The sequence below is a fragment of the Saimiri boliviensis genome, chromosome 1 (genome assembly GCF_048565385.1).
Source record: "Saimiri boliviensis isolate mSaiBol1 chromosome 1, mSaiBol1.pri, whole genome shotgun sequence".
Classification (NCBI taxonomy): Eukaryota; Metazoa; Chordata; class Mammalia; order Primates; family Cebidae; genus Saimiri; species Saimiri boliviensis.
Genome location: NC_133449.1, coordinates 245,861,287 through 245,877,126, shown reverse-complemented (window position 1 = coordinate 245,877,126; position 15,840 = coordinate 245,861,287). Strand labels below are relative to the sequence as shown.

The 15,840-nt window shown below is 41.4% G+C and overlaps 1 pseudogene; it reads right to left on the bottom strand.

Annotated features, from left to right (window-relative positions):
• Positions 1-5,545: 5,545 nt before the first annotated feature.
• LOC120365075 (speedy protein C-like) lies at positions 5,546-12,130 on the bottom strand (annotated as a pseudogene).
• Positions 12,131-15,840: the final 3,710 nt, after the last annotated feature.

Here is a 15,840-nt window from a genome sequence, read left to right as displayed (position 1 = left end):
CTCATATTATGAAGCCAGCATTAACCTCATATCAAACACACATGTTTTGTCTCATTGATTTTTGCTCTTATTTTTATTGCTTTCCTCACCTTTGGTTTCTTTGGGTTTTTCTCTTTCTAGTTTCTTCAGTGAAAGCTTACATTGTTGACTTAAATTCTTCTTTTTTTCTAGCAATATCAAATGTCTTAAGCATTTAATGTAGAAAATTTCCTCTAATCACTGCTTTACCTGCACCTTCATCTTATAAAGATACATACAAAAAGATAATAAACACAAAGATAATAAAAACACAAGGATAGCAAAAAACCCTACAGAACTTTATCCCTCATTAACATAAACTCTAAAACTCTTCAATAAAGTATTAGCAAGTCAAATCAATAATAAAAAGAATTATTATGCCATGACCAAGTGTAATCCACTATATTAACAATTTAAGAATCTAAATCACATATTCATTTGATTTGCTGCAGAAGAACCATGTGACAAAATTCAACATATCTATTCATGACAAAACTCTTAGCCAATTGGAAATTGAAAGAGATGTCTTCAAACAAATAAATAGCATGTATAAAAAACTAATAGCTGACATGATGCTTAATGATAAAAGATCATGTACTTTGCTTTTAAAATAGGGAACAAGACAATAATCTCTATACTCACCACTCCTACTCAGCATTGTGTTGGGAGTTCAAGCAAGCACAATGTTGAACAGAGAAGACAAGAAAGACAAAAGATAAAAAAATACAAACAAAATAAGTGAGTCATATGTATTGGAAAGGGGGAAATAATACTGTCCCTATTCACCTTGTGTCATACATGTCTATGTAAGGAATTCCAAGGAGTCTATAAAAATGTCTCCTAGAACCAAGAGGTGAGTTTAATGAGATTGCAGAATACAAGGTAAGTACAGAAGAATTAATAATGTACTTATGTAATAACAATGTATGACTAGAAAATAAATTTTAAAAATTTATAGTAGCTTTGAAAAGTGAGATATTTAGCTATAAATATAACAAAACACACACAGGATCTGTACCAAAAACTATAAAATGATAATAAGATGAATCAATGAAGATCTAAATAAATGGAGAGGCATATCCTATTCATGGATTGAAAAAGTCAATGTTGTAAATAGGTCAGTTAGCTTCAGAGTGATCTGTAGATTTAACACAATTCCAGTCAAAATATCCAACTTGGAATTTTGTAAGTAGAGACAAGCTGATTCTAAAATTTATATGGAGACTATGCATTCTCCATTGTGCCTTTTTGGCACCCTTGTTGAAGATCAGATGACTGTTTATATGTGGATCTATCTCTGAACCCTCATTTCTGTTCCATTGATCTGTATGCCTGTTTTAATGCCAGTATTATACTGTTTTAATTATTGTAGCTTTGAAATATATTTTTCAATCAGGAAGTGTAATGTCTCCAGCTTTGTGCTTCTTTCCGAAGACTAATTTAGCTATTTGGAATCTTTTGTGATTTCACATAAATTTTAAAATTGTTTTTTCTACTTTTGTAAAAAATGCCATTTGGAATTTTGATATGGATTACGTTGACTTTATAGGCCACACTGATAATATGGAAATTGTAACAATATTAAGCCTTCTGATCCATGAAAGATATGTAATTTATTTATGTCTTTCAATTTATTTATGTCTTTCTTCTTTCTTTCATCAATGCTTTATAGTTTTCAGTATGTAACTCTTTCATCTCCTTGGTTGCTTATTCCTAAGTATTTTATTTCTTGATGTTATTACAAAAGGAATTTTTTCTTAATTTCTTTTTTGGATAGTTCATTATTAGCCCATAGAAATGCAATTGATTTTTGTACCTGCAACTTTATTGAATTCATTTATTAGTTCTAATAGGTTTTTGTGGCGTCTTTATGGCTTTCTACACATAAGATTATGTCATTTGCAAAGAGGTAATTTTACGTCTTCCTATCTGATTTGGATGACTTTTATTTCTTTTTCTAGCCTGGCTAGGACTTCCAGTACTATGTTGCATAGAAGTGCTTCCAGTACTATGTTGCATAGAAGTACTTCCAGTACTATGTTGAGAGTGACCATCCTTGCCTTGTTATTCTTACAGGAAAACCTTTTGATTTTTTACCATTGAGTATGACATCACTGTGAGCTTTTATTATACAACCTTTATTATGTTGAGATAAATCTTTCTATACCTAGTTTGTTGAGGGTTTCTTTTTTTTTTTTATGAAAGGGTTTTTCTTTTGTCAAATGCATTTTCTACATCTATTGGGATGATCATGTAATTTTCTATCCTTTTTTAATGTCCTATATTACTTTAATTCATTTGCATATGTTGAACCATCCTTGCATCCCAGGGATAAATCCCACTTCATCACAGTATATGGTCTTTTAAACTTATTAAGAAAACTGTATGTATACACGTGAAAGAATGAAATTGTACCCTTTTCTGACACCATACATATAAATCAATGCAAAATGGGTTAAACACTTAAACATAAGACCTGAAACTTTAAAACTCCTAGAATCAAACATTGGGGAAAAGCTTTGTGACATTGGTCTTTGCAATGATTTCTTGTATATAACATCAAAAACACAAGAGACAGAAGCAAAAATAGACAGCTGAGACTACATCAAACTGAAAAGACACTATACAACAAAGGAAACAACATAATGGGAGAAAATATTTGTATACCACATTCTGATAACAGTTTAATATCTAAAATAGATTTAAAAATTCCTGCAACTGAATAGAATAAAAATAAAATAACCCAACTAAAAATGGGCAAAGGACTTGAATAGACATTTCTCCTAAGAACATACACAGAGATATCTGCATTTCCATGTTCACTGCGGCATTATTAATAATAGCCAAGATGTGGAATCAACCTAAGTGTCTATCAACAGATGAATGGATAAAGAAAATGTGGTATTTGTATACAATGGAACACTATTTAGCCTTAAAAAAGAAGTAAATCCTGCCATATGTGACAACATGAATGAATCTGGAGGACATTATGCTAAGTGAAAGAAGCCAGTCACAAAAAAACAAATGGCTGCATGATTCCACTTACACGAGGTATCTAAAATAGTCAAATATATAAGATCAGAGAGTAGGATGGTAGTTGCCAGGGATAAAGAGAAGGGAGCAAAGAGGGATTCATCTTCAATGAATATAAAGTTTCAGTTTTACAAGACAAATATGTTCTAGAGATCTTCTGTATAATATTTTGTCTACAGTTAATACTGTGCACTTAAAACTTAAGAGGGTAGATATCATGCTGACATGTTAAGTGTTCTTGCAACAGTGAAAGAATAATAAATCTGTTATAAACATTTAAAAAACAAAAAGTGAAGTCATAAAAAGTTTATATGCAAATTCAAAGCAATTAGATTAGTATTTTGAAACTGAATAAGATTGGAGGAATCCCACCACCCAATAATAAGATTTATTATGAAGCCAGAGTAATTAAGACAGTATGGTATTGACAAAGGAAAAGGCTCAGGATTGATGGAACAGAATAGAGTCTAGAAATAGACCCCAAAACAGACGGCTAATTGATTTCCAACAAAGGTGCACAAACAGTTCAATGGAGAAAGAATAATCTTGCCAATAAATGGTATCAAAACAATTGAAAACCTATATGCAAAAAAGAACCCTGACTTATTACAAAAATCAACTCAAAATGGATTATAGACTTCAATGTAATGTATAAAACTATAAGTATTTTAGAAGAAAACCTAGAAAAAATCTTTATGATCTGTTATTAAGCAGAATTCTTAGACATGACACCAAAAGCACAATTTATTTTTAAAAATTGATAAATGGACTTTATCAAGATTAAGAACTTTTATTCTGTGAGAGACCTAACTTGGAGAATGAAAAGCCAATACACACATGGGAAAATATATTTTTAAATTACTTATCTGACCAAGGACTTGTATTTAGAGTATGTAAAGATTATTCAAAACTTAACATGAAGAAAACATATAACCCACTAAGACATGAGCGAACGTTTTGAACACATCACCAATGAGGTTGTAAGGATGGCAAATAAACACATAAGTAGATGTGCAATGTCATGAGTCAAAGGGAATTGTAAATTAAAACTACAATTAGCTACCACTACAAATGCAGTGCACTTAAAAACTTAAGAGGGTAAGCTACCACCACAAATGTAGTGATACTAGTTGTGGTTTTAACTTCTATCTATTGAAGTAAAAGAAAAATGCTGACAATGCAAAGTGCTGGTGAAGATGCAGGGCAAATGAAACTCTCACACATTGTAAGTGGAGGTGCAAAATGCAGCACCCGTCCTGGGAAACAGTTTGGCAGTGTCTTACAAAGTTAAACGTGCCCTTGCCATATGACCTAGCAGTCCTGCTCCTGGGTGTTTACCCTAGAGAAATGAAAACTTATGTTCTTACAAAAGCCTATGAATGAGTGTTTTTAGCAGTACTTTTTTCCCCCTTTTTTCTTTTTTTTGGCCAGGTTTCACTTCGTCACCCAGGCTGGAGTGCAGTGGCACAATCATGACTCACTGCAGCCTCGACTTCCATGGTTCAAGTGCACACCTGAGTAATTTTTGTGTTTTTTGTAAAGATGGGATTTCACCATGTTGCCCAGGCTGACCTCAAACTACGGGGCTCAACCAATCCTCTCACCCGGCCTCCTAAAGTGCTGGGCTTATAGGGATGAGTCACTGTGCCTGCCAGAAGCTTTCTTCCTAATTGTTCAAACCTGGAAATACTGCAAGTGTGTTTCAATGGATGAATGGGTAAACAAACTGTGCTACATCCATACACTGGAATCTCACAATAAAAAGCAACAACTTGAATGAATCTCAGAGGCATTTGAAAGTCTCTATGCATGAAAGAATCCATTCTCAAAAGATTATATACTATATGATTCAATTTCTGTGGCAGCCTCAAAAAGACACAAAAACGTAGTAATAGGGAATAAATCAAAGGGATACCATGGGCAGGGCATGGTGGCTCACGCCTGTAATCCCAGCACTTTGGGAGACCAAGGTGGGTACATCACTTGAGATGAGGAGTTCAAGACCAGCCTGACCAATATGGAGAAACCCTATCTCTACTAAAAGCACAAAAACTAGCCAGGCATGGTGGCATATGCCTGTAGTTCCAGTGACTCAGGAGGTAGTCCTAGCTACTTAGGAGACTGAGGCAGAAGAATTGCTTGAACCTGGGAGGTAGAAGTTGTAGTGAGCTGAGATGGTGCCACTGCACTCCAGCCTGGGTGGGGTGACAGCAAGACTAGGTATTAAAAAAATGCTATGGGGAGTTTTTCAGAGCAATGGAATTGTTCTGTATCCGGATTGTGGTAGTGGTTATATATATATATATATATATATATATATATATATATATACACATTTTTTTTTGGTGTCTTTTGGACATGAATTTATTAGAGGGGACCAGGACCGGTGTGGGTACAAGCTGCAGGCTGGGAGGAAGGGGCAGGAGTGGGAACATAGCTGATGGTGTGTGGGTCAGTGGGCTAGCAGGTGTGCCATTCTTCACTCTGCAGAGCTTCAGTGCCCAGGGCATGGTGGAGGCTTTGGGAAAATTCGGAGGCAGTAGGTATCAGGTTCTAGTTGCATCTAGAGGGGCAAGACAATGAGAAAGTCCCTGCTTCAGGTGTTTTTGAACCTGGAGAGAGAATTTTGGGAGAGGGGGCGATGACACTCAGGTCAGAGAAGAGCACTTGAATGCCACAGGCTTGAGTGGCAGCTGCAGTGCTGGGGCAAGCTGCAGGGGGAACAGTGGGGCGGTGAGAGGCCAGGGCCCCAGGGAAGGCAGACAGGGACCTGTGGAGAGACCCTCTGAACCCCGTGGTGGTGGAGATGCTGGTTCCGAGTCCAAGCCCAGTGGAACGGCTCCTTTGCCATGACCTCCTCACAGCACTGGTGGCTCACGACAGCCCAGAAACCCTTCGTGCCCACAGCTTATCCCCCTGCTGCAGGAACTTCTCCAATCGTAAACACCAATCTTGTCCCAGGGCCCATGGAAAAATCTCACATTTGGGCCCCTCCAGGTCCTCCTCCATGTCATATGTATATGGAGATATATATATCTCCATATACATATGATATGATGGCTAAAATCCACAATCCTGTAAATGCATACAGACACAAAGTGAGTTTTACTCTATAATGATCACAAAAGTAATCTAGGGAGCACAGCTGTGAAGTCTTCCCTCGTAGGCCCTCCCAACCTCCTTCTCCTTGGGGGTCTGAGGCCTTTCCTTCCTCTTCTTGCTTCTGGGTTCCTTCTCATAGAGCTGTTCTCTTTCCCTCCCAGTCTGGCCACCACCAGGCTGTAGCCCTTCAGTCAAGTCCTGTCTGGGGCTGTGGCTCTGTGGCTCCACACTCTTCTTAGTCAAGAACAGCCACCAAAATCTATTGGGTTTTCAGCCAGTTCCCTCAACAAACAAGCAAGCTGTAACAAAAACAGAAGCCATCTTTGATTTCTCTTTCTTCTACCTCCATATCCCATTCATTAGTGACTATTGCCAGTTCTGCTTTCAGAACAGGTCCTGAACCTAACCCCCTGCAGCCACCTCTGTCTGGTGGTTGCCATCTTAGGCCTTAGCGACCGCAACAGGCTTCTGTTTTGTCTCCCTGCTTCCACTTCTTCCCTGTTATTGTCTATTCCCAATGCAGCAGAGGAATCTACTTACACTCCTCCAAAATCTCAGAGCATTTACAATAAGAGCCAAGCACCGCCTCCTGGCCTCCGCAGGGCTGGCCTCCTCCCCCTGCTTCCTCCGGCATTGTGCCCTGGTCATGCTGATCTTCTTGCTCTTTCCAGGATATATCATGCTTATTCCCACTTCAGTGCTATTTTCTCTGCCTGGAAGTGGCTTCCCCCAGAAATCTGCATAGTTGCTGCTTCAGATAGTTCAAGACTCAGCCCTACAGTCACTTCCTCAGAGAGAGCTCCTCTGCCCATTTGTTTTAAATAGCCTCCCTAGCCTTCCAGTCTCTCTCTAGCCCCTTAACCTGATCTATTTCCTCTCAGCACTTAACCACCTCGTGTAAGGATGCTGGCTTCCCATGGCAACATAGAATCCATACTCTTCATTATGTCCTACAAAGTGCTGTGCGACCTGGTTCTCGCCTCGCCTCTGACATCATAACCCTCTGCTCCCGAGGGGCAATTCTCTTTGCCGTGCCACAACCCGAGCACCCCTCCAGCCACACTGACTTCCTTGTGTTCCCGGAACAAAGCAAGCATGCTTCCACCTCGAATCTTTGCATTCATGATTCCATCTCCCTGGAATGCTGCTTCTCCATAGAGCTTCCTGGTATGTTCCCTTCTGAAATGACAATCGGAGACTTTCTTGACCATTGTGTATAAAATAGCAAGCCCTTCATCATTCTGTACTCCTCTTATCTGTTTTATTTTTCATGGCATTTATAACTACCTGGTGTGTGTATAGCTATTTATCTGCTATGTGTTCTTAGCTCCTTGTACTAGGCCGTCAGCCTGGGAAGAGCTTCAACTTTGTTTTGTTCACTATTGTCTTTCTCTGCGAGTCTCAGCCTCATTCATATCAATGTCGCTTTGAGGATGGCTGGGTGCAGGGAGGCACTGGGAGTACCAAGAGCCCTGGAGAGACCCCTGGCCATGCCACTGTTTTTCCTTGTCTGTCCCTCTTACCGTTGTATAAACTTCCTATTGGCGGTGACTGAGAGGCAGGGCCCATGCATAGTGGGGGCTCGAGAATAGTTGTAGAATGAACAAACAAATAAATAAATACTAGAGGCTTTTGGATAGTTAAAAAGGATGTTTTGGTTTTCAAAAAGAACTTTCCATGTTTTAAAACCCAAATGCACAATAATGGTATGAATGGCCAGTGAGGAAGTACCTTTTGTGAAGGTTACTGCTAACATTGAAACATTTTCCTCTGCCTAGTAAACATTTTTTGATATCTTCCCATTGTTTTTCAGGTCATAATGCACTTTCAGATGGCTCCTACCCCTTTGTCAACCCACTTTCCCTTGCTCTGGGTCTCAGCCACACAATCCTCCTTTCAATTTCTCCTACCAAGTTCCCTCCCAGCCCAGAGCTTTTGTCTACAAGGTTTCCTCTGTCTGGATGCTCTGGCTCCCACACTCTCCAGAGTTAACTCCTCCTCAGATCTTCAAGGGAAGCCCTCCCTGACACTCAGGCAAAGGGGACGTGCCCTCAAATCACCAGGTACCTCTCCTGCACACCCCAGATCACAGATGTGGCCTAACGTTTGTGTGATTAATTAGTTAAGGATCCCATAAGGGGGAACTGGGTCTGCCTTTCCTTCACCATTAACTTCTCTGGAAACTAGCATTACCAGAAACAGAATAGGCTTTTCAGAAATATTTGTAAAATGAAAACATTACTTAATTAATGATATAAAACCTACTTTTTTTGTGGGGGGGATATAGTCTCAATTTTAGTGTAAGGCAATGAAGGTAATTGTTAAAAGTCAAGGAAACCCATTGAGCTCTTAAGCCCTGGTACTACTGGAAGACAAGAGATGCCGTGGTGTATCTCTTGGGCTAGGACACAGGGCAGGTGAGTTTCCAGGGGCAGAGAGAGGAGATGAGCTTCGCAGCAGCTGAGACCTGTTCCTCTGACTTGGGCAGGCATCCTTATTATTTGAAAGTACAACAAGGGCCAAACCTTCAATCCAGCAACACAGCTGGTGCTCAGATTTTTTTCTTTCTAAAACAACATCATGTGGAATTTTCTTTATGTCTTTTTACTAAAACTCAAAGGACAGGAATAAGAATAGAAGAGATCATTGAAATCAGCTCAACATAAGGTAAGCTTTGAGCCGTCGGCTGTGTCCTACTGTGAGCTGCCTGGCCTTGACTGTGCGTGGGGGAGAAGGGGGTGCAGAGGTCAAGGTGTCTCTCCTTGTCGGGATGGTGTGGAGGTGATGTGTCAGGGATGGTGTTCTTAGGTCGGGAGAAGCGGCATCTGTCTGATGACCTTTAACATGGCTTTCTACCTGGAAACCCCTCAGAGTTTATGCTCATGCTTTGTGTTCGTCAAAGCTTAAATCCCCTTCTTTACCTAACCTTTGCTAGAAAGATGAAATCAGTGTTTGCCAGGCCTGCTGCTCATTGGAATCATGTGAGGAGGAAAACTATCACCCACTTGAGGCCAGTTAAATTAGAACATGTAGGGTGAGGGCCCAGGTATGGGTATGTTTAAAAAGCTCCTAAGTAATTCTGAAGTGCAGCCAGAGCTGACAGCCACTGTGAAAGAGGTAGCGCCATGGACAGCTTTCCTTTCTTCTTGTCTTCTCTGCTCACTCGGTTCTCAGGCTGAATCAAGCTTGGCCAAGCCATGGCACGCAGGCTGCCAGCGGCCCAGGACAGCTTTGAATGCGGCCCAGCAACAATTCACAAACTTTCTTAAAACATAATGAGATTTTTCTTTGATTTTTTAAATTAGCTTATCAGCTTTCATTAGTGTTAGTGTATTTGATGTATGGCCCAAGACAATTCTTCTTCCAATGTGGCCCAGAGGATCCAAAAGATTGGACACCCTTGGGCCGAATGTTCATAATGTGTGGCAGGCCGACTTCTGAGATGGCCACCAATAATCCTGTCTCCTTGCATTCCGGGCCCCTGCAGTATGCACTGGACTTGAACTCAGGTCCAGTTAACCATCCAGAGTAAAATGGCTAAGACCATCGAAAGAGTGGGGAAGGGGAACTGAAGAGTCCATCTGCAGTTATCAGTGACCTCTGCCACTGCAGGTCCCTCCCCAGATCTAACCCCACCCCAGGGGGGATGGCTTAGGGCTTGTTGGCCCTTTGGTGCCATAAGCATCCTGTATAAAACGTTTCTTCAAACCCTTCTCCTATTGATCTTCTCTTGACCTTACTTGCCGGTCTGAACTGGGAGCTGGCATGGCGCCTCTGTCTCTCTCAGCTAGAGAAAATCATCCCCTCATAGCAGAGCCAGTCAGAACAACGTTCTCCATGGTGTGGCTTCGGAGCTGCTTCTCTGGATCGTGATTACATTCATTGCCACAGTGTGAACTCAAGCACCAGGGGCCAAGGTCTTTCCAGGAGCCCTGGGTCTGGCAGTGGGCTCCTCTGGCAGAGCCCACGTGCCCTCTCTGGGAGGGAGAACAAACCGAGCCTTCCTGACCACTGGGGCTGCTGGCATTTCTGTTGTAAAGTTTGGATTGCCCAGCCAATCAGCACCCACTCCCTTAGCTCTGCCCCTAGGAGCCGCTCTGGGGATTCTGTTCCGTGTCCCCAGTTTCCCCCACCCCCAGAGGGCCGGCAGCCCTTTTGCTGGTTTGGCTCTCAGCTTAGATCATTGAAGCGATTTCAGCTCCAACTGGGCAACACTCAGCATTTCATTTATGTCTTGGCAAGGTTACCATGTTATTACTTAACTGTGCCGCAGCTACTCAATAAGTGGGAACTGATTGAAATAACCACAGGAGTTGTTGGATTCCCCTAATTTTAGCACAGAGTTAAAGCTCACTCCCACAGTTGGAAGTTAAAATAGGCTGCCAGCCCACAGAAATGCCCACCCACCACACCTAATTGTCACCCCACAGATGCCTGTCATGGAAGGAAACATGGAAGGCTGCAGAGAAGTTCTTAGAAACAAGTTCTTCTCCTTGGTGGATGCCTGAGGTCATTTTGGTCAGGCCAATTTCTTTGAGATGGTAAGCCTGGGGAAATTTGCATGCCTGCTTTAGAGGCTCCTGCTTTCTTCCCTGATTTGTCTGACGGGCAATCCAAGTACAGAGTGCGGATTAGAACAACTGCAGAGAACAGAAACTCCTGTCTGGGGGTGCCTCCTTAAATGACTCATTCCTGGAGTCCAGATGTGGAGAGGGCAAAGACCCTGAGAAACCTATGTAATTTGGGAAGCAGAAAAGAGACTTAATCCAAGTTAACTTGCTTTCTCTTGGTGTCATAGCAATCGACCACAACCCAAATGCCACCACTTGAAGTAAATTTGAAGTAAATGGCTTCTTGTGAAACTTCCCCCATCCCGGAACACCCAAATGGTTTTTCGTTTTTTACTATTGAAAACTAGATGTTACTAGATATGTTTTGAAGGCTTCTGTGAAAAGTAATTTCTCATGGTGCGCCTGCTGAACAGTTCTCACCCCTGTGCAGTTTTGTGTTCTCTTGCACCTACTTTAAGCCATAATCTGTCCTTAACATTTTACTATGGCATAGGCAGCACTGCCAAGGGCAAAGGAGGGGATGAGAATGTGGGGATTTTTAGAGAAAGAGAAAGGCTTTATCTGCCAAGTGTTTTCTAAGGGGACCCTGGGCAGCCTCCAGAGTCCTTGGTAGTGGACAGATCTATCTCCCAGGCTTCATGGTCTCACAGCTGGACTGTGTGGGAGCCTACTGACACTGGTTTTGGTGATCAGCATCAGATTAATCATCTTTAGAGGTATCTCCCTCCATGCCAGTCTCTTGCCCAAGAATGTCCAGTGACTTTCTACTGCCTATAGGATGAAATCCATATCCTCTAGGCTTTCTCTCTCTCTCTCTCTCTCTCTCTCTCTCACTCTCTCTCTCACTCTTTCTCTTTCTTTCTCTCTCTCCCTCCCTCCCTTCTTTCTTCTTTCTTTCTTTTTTTCCCCCTTCCTTCCTTCCTTCCTTCCTTCCTTCCTTCTCTCATTTTGTCACCCAGGCTGGAGTTCAGTGGCACAATCATGGCTCACTGAAGCCTAAACTTCCTGGGTGCCAGTGATCCTCTTGCCTCAGCCCCCCAAGTAACTAGGATTAAAGATGCATGCCACTAAGTGTGGCTAATTTTTATATTTTTTGTACAGGCGGGGTTTTGCTATGTTGCCCAGGCTGGTCTCAAACTCTTGAGCTCAAATGATTTTCCTACGTTAGCCTCCCAAAGTGCTGGGATTACAGGCATGAGGCACTGCACCTGGAGGCTTTCTTTCAATGAACTGGTGCCTAACACTATGCTGCCCTCAGGTGCCATTTCTCCTCTGTGAAAACTCCTTTCGGGCCAAACCCACCATCTCCTTAACACATCTGACTAAACTTACCTCCTTACCTCTGTCAACGTGTACTCCACAAATGCCACGGCTTCCCTCTTACTGTCCACCTTGCCGAGCCTCATCCAACCTTCCTATCTACTTAAGGCTCAGCTCACCTTGCTGCTCTATATGTAACCTTTCCAAATCTTTTGCAATATATAGTAATTTCCCCCCTTTTGAATTTCTACAAGTACTTTTTAACAATTATCATGCTGATCCTTTTTTTTTTCTTCAACTATACTCCTTGACTGTTCTACTCCTTGTAACGATTTGCTAACTGATTATTCTTTCAGAATCAGTATTTCAAGTACTCAAAATGTGTAGGAGAATATGGACCAAAGAAAGCAGCAGAGAGACAAATAGAGGAACGGAGAATTTTGCCTGCAACCACGATGTTCTCAAGGTTAGCTGACTGTGCTCTAAAATCCACCAAAATTCCCATTTTGGAAGTTGCTATGTGACAAAGGTCTGCCCCTGTGGTGTGGGGACCACTTGCTCATGGAGTTACAGTTCTTGCCTAACAGGAACCCATCATCATGGTAAGAAAAAGACTCAAGTTGGTTCATTTTTTTTAAGGTTGAAAGGAAATCAAGTCCTTAACCATGCTTACTCTCACTTTTACCGAAACAGGCCGATTTCAGAACTAAATGATAAAAATGAAAATTAATCAGGACTCCCATGGGCCTCACATATGGCAGTTTTGAATCTGTTCTTTTTTTCACTATCATAATTGTTTTTTTAAACTCATTTTCTCTGGTTGAATACACAACTGTAAAAAAAGTGGGGGTAGTGGTGGTGATGGAAATGAATAAACCCATGGAAACAGTGAGATATCTACAGAGACAAAATTAGGAAGGAAGGAAACAAAAGCCATTTCAGTGTCTCTGTGCAAGGCCTGCATACCTTTCCTTGCCAATACCCCTGGATCAGGCTTGTCTCATGAGGTAGCAGGTGTTTCCTTGACTCACTCAGAAAACAAGCCCTTGGGCTTCTTGTGCTGTTAGGACGGGTTACATTCAGCATGTAAACAGTGAGCCCTGCTCTGTCTGTCCATCCTTCCCAGAAGAGACACAAATGATCAAGCAGTTGAGAAAACAGTTCGAGAGGAGGCTTGGTATCTTTTCTTAATTTGAGGGAACTTAAAGTAAAAATGCTTCTTGACATTATAAAGTAGGGTTATGTCCCTTCCATTGAATTCTTGTGAAATAGTCAAATAGGGATAAAAAGCAAGCAACCAGATAGAATATCGTGCCCCAGAACATCATTTACCTTGCTAGAACGTTACCACTTTAACACACAGAAACCTTTTCACACTAGTTAACAAATAGCATTAAGCACGATTCAAGTCAAGACTTAAAAACTTGGCTGATGCCTCTCATTAGGAATTGAAAACTGTATAAGACTCTTGCTTCAGGAAACTGTGCTCTGACATTTTAATAGTATTGCCTTAGCAAGAGCAGAAAATCCATGAACTTAGATTCACAGAAAGTAAATCAAGAATCCATCCAAAATTGAGTGCCTTTTGCTGAGTGATGGGATAGTTTTCATGTGAGATGTCAGTGCAGCTTCTATACTTGACATAAGAGTTCCCATTAAAAAAAAAAAATGGAACTACTGCTCAATTTTTTTAAATCAAGCAGAGTTTTATCTAAAGTGCTTTTTAGAAGAGACTATTAGGAAAGGAATGGAAAGTAGTCATTATGACTAATCTGCTTTAGGAGTTGGGGTAACCAGTATCACAAGAGGGACTTTCAGAGCCACAGGGACCTGTTAGGAGACTCAGATTCCTGCAATTGTTTGCAGTGGTCCTCTCGAGGGGACATAATGAGCTGACGTGCACCAGATCAGGTAGAATGCACCGCCAGCTGGTAGTTTACTTGTGTACAGGAAGGCTGCTTTTCTAACACACAATTCTTTGTTGTGTTGAAGAGAAATAAATATATCAAAGCCTAAAAGTAAGCTTTCAATTCTTTATGTCTGGCAAAATTGTCAGTACAATGTGCCTTGAGGATATATCCATGGTGCTGTCTTACAGGGTTGTTATGAAAGAATCAGCTCATACTATAATAACCACCCCATACACTTTACAGTTTATAAAGAACTTACATATACATTTTCTCAGTTGAACCTCACAACATCAGTGGGAGGCAGGGGAGGCAGATATTATTATCTCTTGAGAGGGAGTGACCCTGCTGCTATTGCTGCATATGTGTGGCTTTTGGTTTAGGAAGACTGAGTTGATTGTGTTGTATTTTCAAGTATTTTATATTGTACAAGGATGTTTACTGCAGCACTGTTTATAACAAGGAAAAATTGGAACCTATTCGAATGATTGCTAGTAGGGGACTGATTAAACTGTGTTACAGGCCTAGATATGATTTTGCAGTCATTAAGAATTTTGATATAAAAGTATTAGAAATAAATTCACTGGTGTTGAAGTATATTTATTGATGAAGGAAATTGCTCACAGTATTTCACCCAATAAACAATAGTATATGCATTATGAACTTTTTGTTGAAAATAATACACACAGTAAAAATAGTGGTTATCTCTGTGTGCTGTGAATATGTATGATACCTGTTTTCTTTTTCATGTTCATCTATCAATTCTAATTTTAGTGTTAATAAATATTAAAAATGTACTCTCTGACATTTTCAACGAGACTAACTTTTACACTCATAGTTAATGGAAAAGTTACAGCTCCACCTCTGGGCCTCATGGGCCAAGTGATCCTGTGAATGTAGATATGTTAGCCAGGGTCCTGGCAGGGCCCCAAGTTTAACCAGATGGCACAAGTGGAGTGTGGATCAGGGGTGACTTACAGTGCCATGCAAAAGGACAAGGAGCAAACAAAGGTGACAAGGCACCAGACACCAGCAACATTGGGAAGCCACGATCACTCCTTGGGCCAAAGGGACAAGACGAGGAAATAGAGTTACCAGAGCCCTGGGGACAGGCGTTGTGAAGGAACTTCCCTCATTCCATGGGAGCTGCGACAGCAAAGCATCGCAGACTTTGTCAAACACCAGTGAAGCTGGGAAGAAGCATCCTGACCTCTTTCATCCTGTATTTCCTGCTGGTGCCTTCTGCTGACCAAGGCCTACAGGAAGCCAGCTGGCAGGGGATTCCTAGAATCAGCCTCCCGGTGCATAGCAAGGGGTAAAGCAGGGCAAAAAAATGGGTCTGGCCATGGGGTCTGTGCAACAAACACAGTGAGCAGGACACAGGTCAGTCCCGGGAGAAAAGGGGTGTTTCTTAGGAAACTGAAACAGAAAGGAAGTTTCTTAGGAAACTGAAACAGAAACTGTTGGGGCAGTATGGCCTAAGTAATTTGATTGTTTTGTCTGTGCTCAGAGCTTCAGACATGTGAGGATAGGATCACAGATCACCTCATGCAAACCGAGAACAGAATTTCTTTGTGGAATTTTATGCAGAGATAAAATTGTGTACCTTTGGACCCAAATAATATCATCCTTGCTGCTTGAAGAGAAGAGGGGACTACTGGGGAAAGAAGACTCAAGTCATCTCAGATGCATCTCGTTGCTTCCTGCTGTCCCATCTTTATTCCCATGCCCTCTCCCACTTCAGTGTCCTTGTCACCAGCCCACCTGATAGCTTAACAAGAGGTAGTACACATCTAGTGGGCACTTGCTTAGAGCAAGCAGTGGGGGCAGCCACTGTTTGTGATAGGGACTCAACATGATTAACTCATTTAATTCTCACAACAACCCTGCAAAGAAAATGGCATTGTTCCTCACTCTACTGAGCAGCTAAGAACATTGATAATGAAGCC